Source organism: Dipodomys merriami, unplaced genomic scaffold (genome assembly GCF_024711535.1).
Source record: "Dipodomys merriami isolate MVZ:Mamm:240054 unplaced genomic scaffold, mDipMer1.0.p SCAF_1072, whole genome shotgun sequence".
Taxonomy (NCBI): domain Eukaryota; kingdom Metazoa; phylum Chordata; class Mammalia; order Rodentia; family Heteromyidae; genus Dipodomys; species Dipodomys merriami.
Genome location: NW_027202352.1, coordinates 208,953 through 227,395, shown reverse-complemented (window position 1 = coordinate 227,395; position 18,443 = coordinate 208,953).

Sequence of the window (18,443 nt, the reverse complement as noted above, 5' to 3'; positions counted from 1 at the left end):
AGAGGTCCCATTGTGGAGTCAGATATGTAAACCTACAAGGTACCTGTCAAACATCAAGGGTTTACATTTCAGATTAGCCCATATATAGGCACTGTTTTCACTTCATCAAAACATGAAGGTTAGAGATTCAACTGGTCCACATGACTTTTGGTAGACTGGAATTAGTGACCAGTACATTCATTTTCTGGAAGTGATAGACTACAGCTTTAGATTGCCTCTCTTTAGCAACATGAAGGAATAGGATAAAGAAGGATGGAGCCCAATTGGGCAGCAGCCTGACGAAGGACATCTGTAGATGGATGTCCTGGAGCCATTTAACCATCAGGGTTTACCTGGCACCAAGTTGTCAGGAGGTTGCATCAGGTAGACCTAGTGACTGAGCACAGAGGACATATTTTAGACACAAAAGGCAAAAATATGTCTGTCAAGTAGGGATGTTGGAACATATATGTCCTTATCTCTGCTAAAAGGAATTCTTTACTATCTTGAGATTCTCCACTGATAGAACCCCCAAATTCTACCCCTTCAATATTGTCCTGGAGAGGTTCTTAAAGGCAGGAGATGATTCACAAGAAATAGCAGGACAAGCCTCAGGAAAGAGCCTTCTTTAGAGGATGCTGATCCAGACTCCGGAGGGATCAGCCAGCTGATTTGGCCACAGGAACCGAGCTTCTTCCTGAAGCCTCTCCCATGGCCAAGGTCGAAATCCCTGGGAGGTTGGCTTGTGCTCTACACTGGATGGGGCCATTCCTGAGGCAGCGGGGAAGCTCTGGGCTCGGCCCATTGCCTGTGCTTACCCATGATTTCCTCCTGTGGAGACCCTACTGTAATACACACTTTGAGGAGTATCCAAAAAATTGGAGTGGGCATGGACAACATCTTAGAATCATCTGTGCAGAGGCAGCTCAGAGGACACTGGATAGCAGGGAGTGGGACGTGAACAATCCCCATTTGCGTATTTAGAAATTATATTCATTAATAAACAACGTGAATGATATTTTCCTTTGAAACTGTCTCGCTATGCTAATGTAGCCTGAAGCTCCCGGCTCCAAGCAATCTGCTGCTGCCTCAGGCTCCGAGAACCTGAGAGTAGCCATGCACAGCATCGCGCCTGCAACATCATCTAAATTCAGTCGAGCGATTAGAGAGGCTTCCCGTTCTGTCTAGAGCTAAGTCCACTTTAGAGCCATCAGGATTATAAGGAATAATTTTGTTAAAAAACAATAGAATGGGCCGGGCGCTGGTGGCTCACGCCTGTAATCCTAGCTACTCAGGAGGCTGAGATCTGAGGATCGCGGTTCAAAGCCAGCCCGGGCAAGAAAGACCATGAGACTCCTATCTCCAATAAACCACCAGAAAACCGGAAGTGGCGCTGTAGCTCAAGTGGTAGAGCGCTCGCCTTGAGCTGAAGAGCTGAGGGACAGCGCCCAGGCCCAGAGTTCAAGCCCCACGACCGACAAAAAAAAAAAAAAACAAAAAAAACAAAAAAAAAACAATAGAATGCACTCTAGTAGACTTTTGATTAATCCCTTCCGAAGCACTGCTAAGGGATCAGAAAACCCCTGGCTCCTGAAATACTGCGAGCTGTGGCTCCAGAAGGCAGGTAGGACTCCATCCCCTGCATATGAAGCAACACACACACACACACACACACACACACACACACACACACACACACAGAAGCACAAGTTGGGGCTACAGAGGCTAGAAGCTGCCTGGGGCCTCTTCCACAACCAGCACGTGGTTTGTGACTTCTGTTGTCAGGAGGCTGATATGTCTTTCCACATAGGAAATCGAGCGAAGTGTTCTAAAGTGTCCTTCTCACTCTAAGTTCACTCAGGCTTCCCTCAACCCACTCACCACACCTAAGAGATGTCACATGGACAGGGCAGACACCCCCACACACACCGTCAAGTCCTCCAGAAAACCACAGAGCAGCTGCCCTTAAGACCAGCAGTGCAGAGGAAAGCCCTTGCTCTCAGCTGAATGCCAGGTCAGCCCACTATTAGACACAAACTCAGGCTCAAAAACACAGGGTTCTGAACCTCAAGCCCTTCACTGGAAGCCCAGGCAGAGACATCCTAGACAAGATGCCAGTTCCCCACCCCGTAACAGGCATGATAAATACTGACCTGTGCCGTCACCATCGAGAATGCCAGTTCAGAGGAAATTGTATGAAACCTCACCCTGTCAGGTAAACCTCCCCTGAAGAACACAAGTATTCTGGGATAAGCAGGACTACTTTTGAGCAAAAGGAAGAAGTTAACTCTCCAAGAATAGCAACCAGATCGCAATGTCACAACTTGTTAAGACATTGTGCTAAATAGGTAAGAAAAGCAGCCACCCTAAGGTTCATGGTTATGGAGTTAGATGTCAGAATTTGTTGTCGAAGATAAGGATCAATTGTTCAAAGTCAAGTAAGACATACTTTTTTAAAAGTCAAAGACTAGAGGAAGACTACATTCCATATTCCACATTGAACTATCATCTGCTTTCTTCGCATCAGTTGTCCTGCTGTCATCCTAGAAAGCACATCCAACTGCTCTGACTGCACTAAGAACAGAAGATGGGTTTATTGGTGCACTTTTAAACACCTAACTGGGCTTTAAGAGAAAAATTTTCTGGAACCTTCTCAGAGAAACTTCTAAGAGAAGTATTGCTAGACATTTACAGCAACCTAGTATCAGTGAATGTAAAGATGACAGCTGTGGAAGAATAATTGCATTCTGTTTCTTTAACTCCTCTCAGAAAGTAGAGACAATACTGTGAGGGAAGGAAGAGGCAGACATGCTCTGGAAATCAAGAAGTGATAGCAACAGTGGTGCCAAGTAGACTCCCTTGCCGTGGAGAAATGCTTACAGACCTAAGTCTTCTATGTCCGCCCAGGAAATCCTAGCCTTATTGGAGGAAATCTGGTCCCCAAAAGCCGCTCCCCTGGTGCATTGTCTAGGGAATCCAAAAGGGGATTCTGTAGTAGTAAAGGGAATGTACAGCCACCGCCTGAAAAGCTAACTTAAAGCCAGCGCAGCCCCAACCCAGCCTGCCATCCAAGCCAGTTTGCTCAGAGGAAAAATTATCTAACCAAGAAGATGAACGGAAAATAAGACTCTGGACAGTGGTTGATCTTGCCAGACCATAGGATTTTCTACCCAAAGCTCTGGGCTAAACCTTGAGTGACCAGGTACACCAAGCAACTCACCAGGGAACAACTAAGACCCTCCCCCACCCCGCCAGAGTCTTGTGTGACACTATTTCTGCAGTACATAGGTTTGTAAACATTTTCCCTCCTGATCTGGGAAAGGGTTGCTAGTTATCTTTAAGTTCAAATCCTCATTATAATGTGGCCATCAGTTATACTGAGCCAACTTTTAACTGCTGGAGACACCTCAGGTTGCAGCTGGGATCAGCCCAGGCAAAACTGAAGAGGGGGACTTCTTCACAGCTTTAGGAGAAATGTGTTTTTATGCTAACAGGTCTAATACAGGAGAGCCTCTCTGATGAGACAGAACATAGAAACAAAGCTGTGGCGCATTGCCACAGCTGGTTTCAGAAACTTTTGTTGGTCCCTGTGACTAGCAACTGATATCTACACTCATGGGGCTCTTAATTGTACTTCTTTTGGGTATAACCTTGTAGGTCCATGTAAACTATGCTCAAAATCATATTAACTCAGTTAAGCTCATGGTTCTAAGAACCCAATACATCCCTCTCACTCACTGACGCATCAATGATTTGATTTTATGTACGTAAAACCAGTGGGGAAGGAAATGTGGATACCCAGGCTAAGAAATGCCATCTGAGAGACCTTTACCATGAACTGGCAAGTCCTTGTGGCTATGACCCTCATTAAGCCTCCCCACCCCTGCCACCCTTCTGCCATGCCTCCTGTCTGACTCTCCTCTGGTCACCATGGTGTCCCTCCTCAACTCTGTTAGAGTTTATCTGGTTTGTTAAAACTGCTTTCTGCTCTTTATTGACTCTAATGCCCTCATAGCTCAGTTTCCTAACAGTATTAACTGCATTTCAGGCTGCAAGGCTTTGGAACCTGAGTCCGCTCACAGTCGACGGCTTTGTAATAGACACTCCCAATTCAACCTCTCAAAATGTGGCTTCTCTATCTCACAATCAAATATCAAATTCCCGTTTAGCACATGGTAACATCATAACTCTGCTTATGGTGGTCAGTCTTGCTCATTTCTTGCTATTCAAATTGCCACCAAATTCTATCCTTTACCGTTTTTTTCATTTTCTTGTCAAGGATGATTCTTATCAAACTATGACTGGGTAGAAGATCTTTCATAGATAATATTGGGACTTAAGAGAGCTGCATGCTTTGGTAAACTTTCAAAGGCCATATACATATTCTTGGCTGTGCACGTATCCAGTAAGAACCTGTGAAACCCTTCTAGCTCACTTTTAGCTAACCTTCAGACTCCTCACAGCTGAAGGAAAAGGGGCAAAACAGCTGCTACATAATTAGAAAGGTGAAGCATAACTTCAGGATTATATGACTACACAAAAACACACTTTACAGACCTAGTCAAAACAGTAGCTATTGGTCAAATCTCCAGCTTTATGATGAGGTCACTCAACTTTAAAATTATTCGGTCTGCAAAGAATTAAGAACATGTGGCCCATAAAACAGGTAGTCCACAATGCCACTACTGGGGTTAATGAGGAGGCCTGTATCTTCTATTTGCTAGATAAGAACTTCAGACATTCTAAATGCCATTGAAGTAAAATATAGTTGAGAGCCAGTAGCTCAGTATCAATAAGGAAATTGAAAACAGTCTTTACAAACCACATAGTAACTCTAAATTTGAAAAACACAGTAACTGAAATGACCCAACTCCTAGAGGGACTCAACACCAGATTCAAACTAAAGAGTAAATCAAACAGTAAGTCATTTGCGATCCTACAGCCTAACAAATTCAACAGTCCCAGACTTTGGAATGCCTTTGGAATTCTTTTGGAATACCCAACCTGCCAACGTATTCATAATGGTATTTCCAGAAGGATAGAATAAGGTGGACTGAATATTTAAGTAGCCATGGCTGAAAACTTTACTGCATTTTATAGCAAACATTCCCTACATACGCACCTCAGTCAATCACTGAAGACCACGTGGGATAAATTCAGATCCACAGCAAGTCACAAGAGAGGCACGGCTCATCACACACAACGGATACTCAGCACAACTGCTGGCATCTCATCAAAACCTATAGAGGATTGAGAGAAACATTACAGTCAAGGTGACTGAAGAGAAAAAACTTCTAAGCATTCTATAGTCAAACTGACCATCAGAAACTGAGATTTTGTTTACCTGTGTTCACAGTCATGCCACTTATCCTAGCCCTGGCTAGTCAAGATTGTAATGGCTTCTTGGTCAGACCCAAAGCAGGTGGAAGGTTGATCCCTAAATGTAGGTTCCCTTTAATCCATCTCTATTCCTTCGGAGGAAGGTATGTGGGGTAGGGGAGAAAATGAGGGATCCAAACCCACAAGCTTGGCCTTCTCTGGGTAGCCATCCTCCTATCAGTGGAAGAACAATCTCTTCCCTACACTCCTTCCCAAGACGGCCACCAAAGATGCACTTTTGCATCTATTAAAACCTGAGTACTAAAGTGCTGTCTGGAATGTGACTGTTGAGTCTCTCCTTCTTCCAAAAGTACTGCTTCATGTCATTGTGCAGTCTCTCTCCCAGAGCATACTGAAAAAGAAAGAACACTTAGGGAAAACCTAACCAAATGACTCCACACTCAGAAATGCTCAGTAGCATTTTTGCTGTACGTATATTGGGGACCACAGGAATACACAGACAAACTCCACCAGCCCACAGACTGTATAGACAGGAGAAGATATCAACAGTCTTGATTTGTAGACCACTGAGCCTTCAGGTTTGTTTGCTGTTGTGGCTCACAGGTTCTTTGCTTTTGTCCCTAAATGGTGATCTTAGTACACACCACTGTCCTGGCCTTTCCCTTATTATTTTATTCTCCCCAGAATATTGGCTCCTCTCCCTGTCTACAGAGTCCTCAGGATAAAGATCTCAGGGTGAGACTAGACTATAATTTTATTTAGATCCTTTTAAAAGTCATGAAGAAAAGGTTTGCAAAACTCAGAACCTGCCGTTTTATGATACATCCTGCCTGATACCTCCATGAGCAGGTGGAGGTGCAAAACACCCTTCTGGAAGCTGAGCAGCCATCTCTGATCTGCTAATGCTCATTGCATCTAGGAGTCTCCCTAGAAACTGCTAGGTCTGAAGAAGTACTCAGAATCATGGTCCAGAACCCAAGTTCTGTCAACATGTTCTCAAGTTCATATCTGTGAGATCTACCCCAACTCAGGAGCTGAGACTGAAGTTCCAAGGTGGTCAATATTTAAGGCAACAGCACTGCTGTGTAGTTTTAGAAGTTAATTACTTAGTGAGACTAAGGCACATCCAGAAAGCTGGTCAGCACTTTACCTTAGGGTATGCCTGGAAGGCACTAGCATTTGAATCAGTAAATAAAGAGCTATCCTTATAAATTAACCTAAGTGGACATTAAGCTGGTATATCCATCTTAGAAGTCTGGGTTCCTAAGCAGCTCCCTAGTAAGACTCTCACCACCAGATCCCCTGGCTCTTGGGCTTTTGTACCCACTCTGAATTGTATCTTGAGCCTTCCTGGCTTTCCAGCTCGCCAATGGCTGGGGTTGAAACTTGTCAGCCCCCCTAATTATGTATTTATATATCCTCTTTGCTTCACTAGAGAAGCTTGAATAAAGCAGTAACTTTTCTGGTTCAAAAGGAAATATCCTTCTCCCAATATTCCAGGGTGGACATTTACCTTCTGGATCACCTGGAATAACTGAGACCCTAACTTACATGTGTGAGCCACATACATATGATTCCAAGTCCAAAGACCAGCAAATGGCTTTGCAATGATGCCATGTCAAGATTATACCATGACCTATGAAACCATATTTCTACCATTTTCAGAAAATCATTTATCATTTGTATCTGATCTATCCAGAACTTCTGCAAATAAGCAACATTAGATGCTGAGCCCAACACATCCTGAGACATGCAGGATTCCATAACAGAAAGTCAACTGCTCCCTGCTTAAAATGAGATCCAAGCCGACTTTGCTCCAAAGATGCCTATTTTTCCATAGGCAAAGGTGAGCTTGGCAATGAGCTCTGCAATTGGTAGCAATATTGCTCACCCAAATCCCTCTTACCATTGGTACCAGGAAGCCACCATGAATCAATGGGACTGTTTAGTAAGTCCTCAGTCTTCAGTTAAACATAGCAAGTTCTAAATGACAGGCTACTGGAGGACAGAGGCAGCTGAGAAAAACTCACTTCCTTATACACCACCTGTCCCAATTACACAGCACCTATCCCAATCCTTCTTCAGGGGCACTAGCCTGACACTGTTCCAACTCGCAAAACAAGTTATGTGCTACAAGTCCCTGCTGACCCCAGCCATAAAAACTCTGCTACAATCAGACTATGGGCGACCTCTCTGATCCATCCAGGGAGTTTGCCCGGGAGCATCACCCAGTAAACTTTTCACCTTTAAAACCTCCTGTGTGTTCTTTCCTCGTCTAAGTCCTTTCACTAAAGAACTGTTGCACTTAACCACAGTTCATACTGCATGGAGCACTTGAAATTTTATTAAGATTTGAACTCCTTAAGCACTTTAAAACTTTTTTTTACTTCAGTGAGAGAAACCTACAGATACTGAAAACATTGAACTCAATATAGACCTTCATACACCTGACCCGCTACACTCATGCCTAAATGTAATTGTAGTTGCCCCAGTTCATATAGGTGATAACACTCAAAAGATGCTTGCAGGTGCCTCTTAAAGAAATACAACTAGGCAAGAAACGTCAAAGTGAGAGACATTAAAAATAGTTTCAGCCAGATGCTAGTGGTGGGAGGCCAAGATGTCTGGACCTCAGTGGAAAGCCAGCCCAGACAACAAGTTCCTGAGACTCTTATCTTCATCAACCCCAAGAAGGCCAAACTCAAGTGGCAGAGCACCAGCCTTGAGTAACAAAACTCAAACAGTTCCTGAGTCCTGAGTTACGCCCCAGGACAGACACAAAAAATATTTAATCCGTTGAGACTAAATATTTCCATGCCTTATCTTTTTCTATTATGACCTTGATGAAATATGAAGATATACAAAGACAATAGGCTAGCAAGGGCTATTTACCATACTCTAAAGTTTGCCTTCATATAAAGCTGTACCTTGCTCATGTAAACTGTAACCCCTTTGTACAGTATTTTCACAGTAAAAAAACTTATTTAAAATAAAAGCTATACCATGGACATGGACATAAACATGCCTTTTCAAAGTTGATTACATCAATTCTCATTCTTTACTCCATTGGGTCCACAGCATTTCATAAAGACCTTGCACGACTTACCAGGATATACAAGTACTACGAGAAGACCATTGTTTCCCCAAGGTTTGGTCCTGCTGTACCAGTGGCCTGTGCCTATGGGAACATCTTCTGAAGTTAGTCGCAAGTCTCTACCTTGCATCTGGCACTGAGTACATGTGTTTCAAGAATTTTTGGACTTTGGAGGTAACATGAACTTCTGGATGCCTACACATATTTCAGCACAACGCAGACCCATTTACCAAGTAATCCTTATGTTGCCAGGTTGAAGTGTAATCAAGAGCATGAGTGGACTCAATAGTAGGTATAAGATGTTTGACCACTTGGGCCTTATCGAATAGAGAACTCAGTTCCCAGGCCTGTAGATAGACTAACAGTGAAACTAGCATCCTTTTCCCTTTCTGGGACTTAAGGGCACTCCTCTACCAGATGGCCTCTTACTGAGTAAAAAGCAAGACCTTTTCTGAGTGGAGCTACTCATTTCTTGTGAGTTTAAAAAGGAAATTTTCATAACAAGGAATTCATAAATCAAAAATGTTGTACGGAAACTCATACAATCATAGTTTAAGAAGACCCTATCTAGATACTGATGGTACTAGAATAATTTCATTCCTCTTTTCCTGAATGAGTTTCCGGATACTCTACTAGAAGCCAAAGTCAAAGTACACTATGATGGGGGGGGGAGGCAGTTATGGCTCAGATAAAACCTACTTCATGGACAGCTCAGCTCACAAAGCTAGGCAAGCACCAGGATAAGGTACTATAAAAGAAAACTCAGGAATATCAATTCTGAATAACCCCAGGAAACAAGCATTCACATGAAGTTCAGTTAGAATCCTAAGGCATCCTTTTCTTCTTGCTTCCATTTTTGTCAACCTACTACACCTTTTCAAAGTGTTCACTTGGAAGAAATATGCCAAGATGGGTAGGTGATACCATTTTCAGGGTATGCCAGCCACACTAGGAAGCTGACAGTCGCTGGACCATATCCCCACTCACTGAAGGGACTGAAAGGTTGGGGAAGTGAAAGCTACAACAAGCAGACTTTCAGACAGTACGTACTGCATCTGCTTTGCATGGAGGTGGTTCATTGTCACACCTAGCAATGTTGCTGGGCAATACAAAACAGACGATGGGTAGAGATGTGCATGGGGATTGGGATGTTAGCCTGCATCACTCAGTGCTTGCTTATAGGCTTGATCATGGTGGTGGGCATCAAGGCTGTATCGCAGGATAGTTTCCCCAAGTGGCCAACTAAAAGGTACTCTACAGCATGAAGTTCATTGAGGAATATTCTTGGGAAGATCCAGAATAGAACAGGGGGAGAAACTGAGCAGACCTGCAATCTCAAGATGATTCTGCTAAGGAGCAACAAAATAGGTTATTGCTGCCAAAGAATGTCACAGACAGGTCCTGACCCACTAATATAGCCACAGACAGAAAGCTAGCATCCCCTCTACTTAGGGGACTTACAATAACTCCTTGCCCGAGATGACCTCCTAGTGACTGAAAAAAAAATCAGGTTTTTTGCTGAACACAACTGCTCTATTCTTGGGAGCAACAGGAAATTTTAGCAACAAGGATTCCCTAAGGTCAACTCTTCCACCTCAAGAGGTGCTAGCTCAATATGAGCCATGCCCTGTTATGTACTGCTAGCATAAACATGAACAGAACAAACCAACACTGGAAGTCAGAAATAGAGGCACCAGCGAGGCTGTCAAGCTTAAGTTCTCCCTGCTCTGATCTTCTGTTTTGACTCATGTTAAGAGCCTTGAGCCAAGAGTACTGGCACCCAGTGCTCCCAGTGAGTGCTTTCTCTAGGACTGACCAGGAATTAACCAGAACTAGAGATGCTTTTAGAATACATAGGATATGAGAGACCCACTAAGTGGTTTGGGGAGGGTAAGGGAAGTTTCATGGGCCAGACAAAGGATAGAGAACATTGGCATCCGCTCAACTATCAATACGAAGTCTTACGTGCCATTTTACACCTTTAAGAACCTAGTAATTGATGTAACCAGCTGGTACTCAGCAGGTCAAAAAAAAAGTGGAAGCCTTTATAAGCTGGGGAGCAAATAGTTTCCCAAACCTACAATCATGGATTTCTAGCATATAGTAAGAGATCTCTGTAAGCACCAGAAAATCAAGCTTTTAAATAAAAATCTACCACTTAAGGAAATGAAAATTTTTAAGTGTAACTCTTTCTCCATAAATGTGGCCATAGAACGCCTTATTTTAAGACAATGATTAAAGAAGCCCTTTGACTATAGGCAGTGATGCCAACAGAAAACTCATTTCAGTCCTGTAGCTTCAAAGGGATGGAAGCAGAGCTGGCTGGATACAACTATCAGCCTTATGAAGCATGGACAGTAGCTTCATTTGAAGATGGAGAAAATCTCCCAGTAAGATGGTTGGCAGAATATTGTCAACATTGCTATGTTGTCCTGAAAGTCTTCTACAGATTCAACACACTTCCCATCAAAATTTCAAGGTCATTCTTCACTAAAATAGAAAAACAAGTACTGAAATTGAAAATAGAAAATGTTATCCTAATCAAAAACCGTAATACTCGATGTATCCCAATACCATCCTTCACATTATACTACAAAGCCACAGTAACAAAAACAGTGTTACTTCACAGAAACAGACACAAAGAACAATGACATGGGACAGAAGGGCCCAGAAGTAGCCCACATAGCAACAGTCAGGTGATTTTTGACAAGCCAAAAATCATACCTTAGATAAAAGCCTTGTCAACAAGTAGTACTGGTTCATACAAAATTATGATGAAGTAATTCTATCTCAATTTGGTAGTACAGGGATTCTGAACACAGGGCATTGCGCTTCCTAAGTAGCTTTCTTCCACTTGAGCCACACCTTCAGCCCCCTTTTACTTTTCAGAGAAGGTTTCCCTTCTTGGGGTGGGGGCTGGGCTTGGATTCTCCTATGTACGTCTCCTACATAGTAGTGGCAAGGACCACTTTTATTTTTCTCTTGATATCCAATCTCCCTAAGTTTTTGCCCAGTTCTCTCAATTTCTCTCTTCCCAGAAACTGGGATTACAGTGTTATCCACATTGCATCCAGTCCAGAAAACCTCAAAGAATTAGACAAGTAAAGAAGCTAATGACAAAAGGCAGCTTTCCAGGGACATAGGTCCCCGTATTTCCTTCCAAACCAAGAACAAGAGCAAGAACAAATCCAACTACACAAGAGTTGTGCCCGCTAAATAACTTGAGGACATGCACCAAATTGATTCCTTTAAAAGTATCAAATGCCAGAAACATCAACTGCCAGAAGCAATCTCATGTTCTGGTACTACTATAAGCCTCTAGACAAGTATATTCAAAGAGAAAGGGAAAATGGTTGCTAATAAAAAGCCCAAGATTTATGGACAAATCACCAGAAAAATTAAGTCTGTTCATGAAGTAGCCCAGCAGGTCCATGTACATCCAAAGTACACATAATTGAAAGGATCATTTTCCCTTTCTGAAGGTCTAGCTCTTGAAGATGGCCAAAGAGAAAGGTAACCATTTGGCTATTTGGTGAGAAAGTAAGGTTAAACATTAAAAGTTGTGTTTTACCTAGAGCCTCCAAATCTCCCATACTTGTGGGTATACATGTCTGTTTGGCTATATTGTCTGGGCTTTTGTGCTTTGAGGATAGTCTCATTCTTGTCTTAGAAGACTGCCCAAGTTAACGGACTCCATCCTTTGTTGGTCATGTCAGCTGTGATCCAAGGATTCATCATATTCTCCATACTTAAAAACCACAGTGTACCTTGTGCAGATGGCCAAGATTAGTAAAAATAGATTTAGAAATAATAGTCTATTCAACCTGAAGAAAATGTTCTTAAAAGGAATCTTACCCTAACACTCTAGGGAAAACACTCCCCAGTTGTATTTTCTTCCCTCTAAAACAAGATGACCGGCAGACAGTCAGCAGAAATTCATAGCCAGCATTTGTGATGGCTCCATCACTACTGGCATTGCTCAACACTGGTTTGCTCCGTTATAAATGTAGGACGGGAAGAGAGCTAGCATTAAGATCAGCAAGTAAGGGATCCATAGTATAATCTAGAATGGAAAGGACAGCAGCAGAGCAAATGCTGATCGTGGTCTGTAGCACTCCAAGATATCACCCAGATATTTTATCAAGAGAGGACATGATGTCCCCTGTGCCCCGCCCCGCTGCTGCAAGGGTCATCTGCAGATTGTCTTTTGCTTTTAGGTACATCTGCAGGCAGCTTCAGACATCCTTACCTAAGGTAATTCCTTCTGGGAGTAGCCTAGATGCAGAGATCTATCAATGCAAGCCCAGTGCAATTTTATCTCTAAAGATCCAGTGAACTATCAAGCTTGGGCCACCTATCAGTATCTTGGGGGGAAAGTATCATATAGGTCACTATGAAGTGTCCAAGTGTATAGGAAAAAATCATGAGTGGCATCACCTAACTTTTCCATAAGCTTTTGTAAAATCCACTCTAGCCCACAGCTAGACCCTGGTAGAGGGGCAACACTTAACCATGCAGCATCAAATGACCACAGAGCCTAAAGTTATCATTAGCTGAGCTCTATCCACCACATGATTGCATGAGATCGAAGGTCCCAGCAACAATCATCTGTATGAGGACTTCGCAAAAGCATTAGAGGACACAAGCTGTAGGCCCCCCTCCCCCTGCCTTGGCTCCACTGTTAAACCAGTAACCTCTTTCCTAGTTTACCTCTATTCCCAAACCTGAGAATACAGATAGCAGGAGGGATAAAAAAGGCTAGGTTAAAATGGCTGCCAGCTAGAACAAGTGACCTTCAAAGACCATATATAAAAGTTACTCCGACATCAGTACTCTCAATCATTTTCTGTAGTAGAAAGGTCAGCAGTCTTGAAAACATCCTATGCAACCTGAACATGCCTATTTCCTCAGCTCCTACCTGGAACAAAGTTCAGACTTTAATTGCACATTGGAGAGGGTTTATAATATTGTTCCTATTGCGTCTCACTGAATTGACATTCCTAAGAGATTAATACATGTTAAAAAAAAGTAGTCCAAAGTTAGGCTATGAATTTCTATTTTGGGTAAGGGCATGAAAAGATTACACTATTTGCTCTCTAGTGAGAACACCTACCTCTGGGAAGAATGCATGACCAATTAAGACAAACTGATTTTACCAGTTGATATGCATTAATATAGCCATCAAGTCAGCTTAGAGTGGTTGAAGGCAAAACAGCCACAGTTTCAGATGAAAGCTGGACATGGCTTCAGTAGAAAGAACTTCCATTTGTGAACACTAATCTACTTACTACCACCTCTGCACCTTCCAGCTCAAATGATCAGTGACACACTCCAACAATAGCTCTATTCATGGTAGCTAAACTACTGGCTGCTTAGATTAGCTACAGTGGAATTCTGCAGTCCTAGAAAAGCCAGTTATATGGTTTCAACACAGATACATTCCCAGTAGATTAATTCCCTACCCATAAGTACTTAACCAGATTTGCTCCCTAAGCATTCTATTCAGCCTGTAAATAATGATGGCCCACAGATCGGGGCTTACACTTTGCTGGAAAAGTTACATGAGTAGCCAACAATTGTATGATCAGCTGTAAAACTCAAGAGTTAAAATGGTTCTCAATTATGCATTCAACATTTGCACTCCAAGAAGTAGCACACATTGTCATTCAAGTATATTTAAGTAGCACAGTCACAATTCAACAGAGTATCTGGCACCAAGGGACAAAGGCAGAAGTAGCTCACTTGCCACCACTCCAAGTGACTATTCATGGTCAACTGTTCCCTAGCTCAGAAGCAAGCCAGGCACATGTATTTGAGGAGACTCCTAAAAGAAATCATAGTTGACCATAGACATTCCACAAATGCACAATACTGGGGCCATGGGAGAATAGAAGACATTTATGAAGCAACCTGATCTACTGGAGAAAAATCCTACAGGTCTATGAAGAAATCAAAGACATAAGGCCACACCAATGACCAATCTAGTAGGACTACAGTCCATAGTTAGGATCTTCCCCTCAGAGAGACCTTTCTAGAAATAGCACAGCTACCTATAGCAGAGCCTACTAAGTGATGATCCTCAAGAATCATGGCTTTAAATAGTGTAAAGGCAATCATAGCCAATGGAAGTATTCTCCCAAGCTATGATTTCCAAGAAGTCACAGGATATCTGAAAGGAGAGAACCCACTGATTATACTGGATTTCAGAAGATTCTGTGGTAATATCAAGTTGACATCTAGACGCAGCTAGCCAAGTTTCTAATTATCCCCAATGGCACCCAATGACCTAACCAGAGGATAGAATGGACATATACAACTTACATGCCAGCTCAAGGCGATACGGACAGTCACATGACAGTAACATGAAAATGTAGATTTCATTTGAAGATGGACTGCTTCAAGAGAGATGGATCTTTTTAAATTTTTTTATTGTTAAAATACGGTACAGAGGGGTTACAGTTACATGAGTAAGGTAATAAGTACATTTCCCATCTCCTTTGTTTTTCCCCTACCCTCCCTTCCTTCCCTACCTCCCCAGCTCCACAACCCTCCCCACCCCACCAAAGTTGTAAAGTTCATTTTCAATATAGTGTCTTGTACATTTCATTGTTACAGTGGGTCAAGAGATAGGTCTTTATGGTTGTTTCAGACCTCCTATGGCCAAGTCAAGGCCACTGAGACTACATTGTGAAAATCAACCTGATTTACTCAAATGGACATGTCTTGAAGGCAGATAATCCTTAGTAACCAGCTACCAGGGTTCACTAGCCCCTCCAACAAGCTGAGTCTGCAGAGATTTAGTGTTCAGTAGGCAATCAATTTATAGGCATCTTGTATAGAGAAAACCTTGATCCAGCCTACCCTTTCAGTCAAATCATGTCAGGTCAATCCTTGCAATGAATGCCCTGACATGTCTGTTCTTCTGTGTGATCCTAAGTGATCAAAAGCTCTGCTCATGCCTTTCCAGCTTCAGATACACAGGGAAGCTGTTATGGGCTCAACAAGAATGTCTTTGGTTTATAAACTTATTCAGGTACCACACTTACAATCACAACTTAAACATTCCGTACATACACAGCATAACTGAAGGTTAGATTCTGAGGAACACCAAGAGAATATCTTTGTACTAAGATAACACCTAGTCAAGATCATACATCCTAAGCCAAACTAAAGGTGACTCCAAGGAAAGTCAGCTTTGATGAGCAATTCTGAATATGCTAAACATATACTTTAAAAGCATTCAGCACATTAGCCATAAAAGCCCAAGGCAGAATGGTTGTAAGACTCACAGCTCCTTGAGTACCACTGAGCAAGGCCCTCCAATCTGTAATACTTTCCAATGAAATTGAACTTTGCTTCGTGATAGGTATATGGCACATTTTTAGTTGTACAGGAAACATTTGTTTCTTGATTTCAAGAGCTTTGCATACAATACTACTTCAGGAACTGTCTTTATGTCAGCCACAGTTTTAGCCAGAGGCAGCACAGTTCTCCACTTGGCATCTGCCCAAACTATGTAAGACCCAGAATGGGTCACACAAATGGAGACCACAGTCATTCAGGTACAGAGCCCCAAATAGTAACTGGTGTGGGCTTGAATGTGCACAATGAAGACATCAGACCTACAAGTTTCATGACAAAAGTCCAACGGTCAAAGAATTCCTTAGGAAAAAAAGAACACACAAAAAAATCAAGTCCTGAGACACAGGAACCAAACTAAGGGAGCTTTCCCCAGGAGAGACACCAACCAGAACTTAGAAAATATACTTTCTTAGAATGATAAGGTTATGGACAAAAAGTATTAGGTATCTAACATACCATCCATAAAAGCCTAAGGGAGGATTAACTCAAAACACTTCATTTTTTTGAGTACCATTAAGCCAAGCCCCAACCTGTGGGGTTAGAGATAGTTTCTTTGGACATGCCTAGAAAGTGCAACTCATTGGTCATATTTTACTGGAGTACAGACTTCCAGTACATAGGAGTCAAGGAATAAGCACCATAAAATGCACAGAACATTCTACCACTGTGATGATCATCCAACCCTGAATGTCAACACTGAAAATGTGGAAGAGCCCTAACCAACTGTTGAAGTCCAAATACTTGGAAATCTTAAGAGGATACAAATAGAAGTTCCTCTAAGATTTCTAAAATTCTTCAGGCAGGAGAAACACAAAGGATTCTCACCTAGCTGTTGAAGGTTGCTCTTCACAGTGCCTATCTAAAGGCATCCAAAGACTTCCAACTCTCAGATTAAAGGACAGATGGCAACATTGTTTCTCTTCTGAAATGAAGTGTAAATTTGGCAGTCTCTAGATTTTGAGAAACATTCATCATTCAGGTAAATATTGCTCCATTCCATGAATTCAAAGACCTGTGCATTGTGAAGAGGACTCCAGTTACAAGGTTAGATGGCTCCTTGGTTCCAAATCCCTTGTACCTCTAAGACCTGTCAACTCACTTCAGCTTGAGTTCAGTGAGAAGCTAGGAAAAAATTATTTGCTTCATCAATGACTCATGCATGATTTTACACATGACTCCATATATAAAACCAAACTAAAATAGACCACTATCACAGCATGGGTCCTTGGAGACACCCTTATGACTTCTAAGGGAAAAGTCCCCAGGGACAAAAGTTCAATAACCAATACACTTCATTGTCACTCATTTGTTAAGGGGAGAAAGGCGTGCAAGAGGAGTGCATGCAATCATGTGAATTAGCAAATGATTCACTGTCTTGTCAGAGACTAAAGATTACATGAGTGTCAAGGAAATCTGAGTAAGATATGCCAAAAGGGCTCTACAGAATAGGAGTGACCAAAGCGAGATGTACCTCATTCAGTACTTAGCATGATGCACTCAGTGCAAAGAATGCACTGTAACATCAAGTTGGCAGGATGGCTTCTCTGGAAGGATACAACATCTGCATTTAGCAGTTAACCTAACCATATTCTCCACATTATAGTCCTGACCCATCACCAGAAGCAAGCTAAGCTCTCCATGAAGTGCCATTACTTAGACCAAATCACGTCTGGTTGACAAGGCAATTACATCTCACCTTCCACCCTGGAGAAGGACACATTCATCCTACCATGACAGATATGTATTCTGCATGGGAGTTTACATTTCTCATACCTAACTGTCTATGGCAACATCATTATCCCACCATTTTCACAATAGCTCATTTACTACAAAAAATCCCATACAACTCACCTGGAACATGCACCCCATACTATAGTGAGACAATGGAAGCAGACAGACTCCTATTATACATCATGCAGGCCTGACAATATTGCTACATCTTAAATGCCAAGCAAAGTATCAGTCGGGAGAGTGCCTGCAACTGAAGTGCAAAATGGTGTACTTATGAAAGAAGTGAAAATGCATGAGACAAATCCTTCACAAGACAGAGTCTTGTGTTTGGCACATAAAACAGTCTGTCCACAAGCAGACCACAGTGAGTTACAAGCTGAACTACTGTAGAAATCCTAGCCACCCTGGCATGTGACAATTCCAGTGGTTGCTGCTCTATCTGAAGCTCCCCCCCAAGTTCACTCTGATCTGACATCTTCTGCCTAATCCTAATTTCTAACCTCTTTTCAGATTTTAGTATTTGAACCTTTAGCAGGGTCTTTTTTTCCATCTTGATACCGTATCCTCTACCAACAGAGCACAACCTCACAAATATCACAAAGAAGAGTTAACGGTTTACTTAGCATAGGCCAAATGGGAACAGGAGGCAGACTCCTGGTGTTCTTTCCATTGGACACCCAAGTTCACCAGCAGTTTCAAACAGTTTGCTAGAAAACCCCACAGTGGCAAGCACATAGTGTTCAAGTTGCAGTACCTCAATCCTCAGTGGTCTTTTCCTTGGCACCAACCCAGAATCCTCAAGGTATCCTACAGCAATATACCAAGGTCATTCAGATTCTGACCCTGGTGTCAAACAGGAAAGCTGAAAGATACCCAGTTGAGACAGATTTGAGCTGCATTTCACCACAGGGGTCAGTGGAAAAAATGATTCCTCACA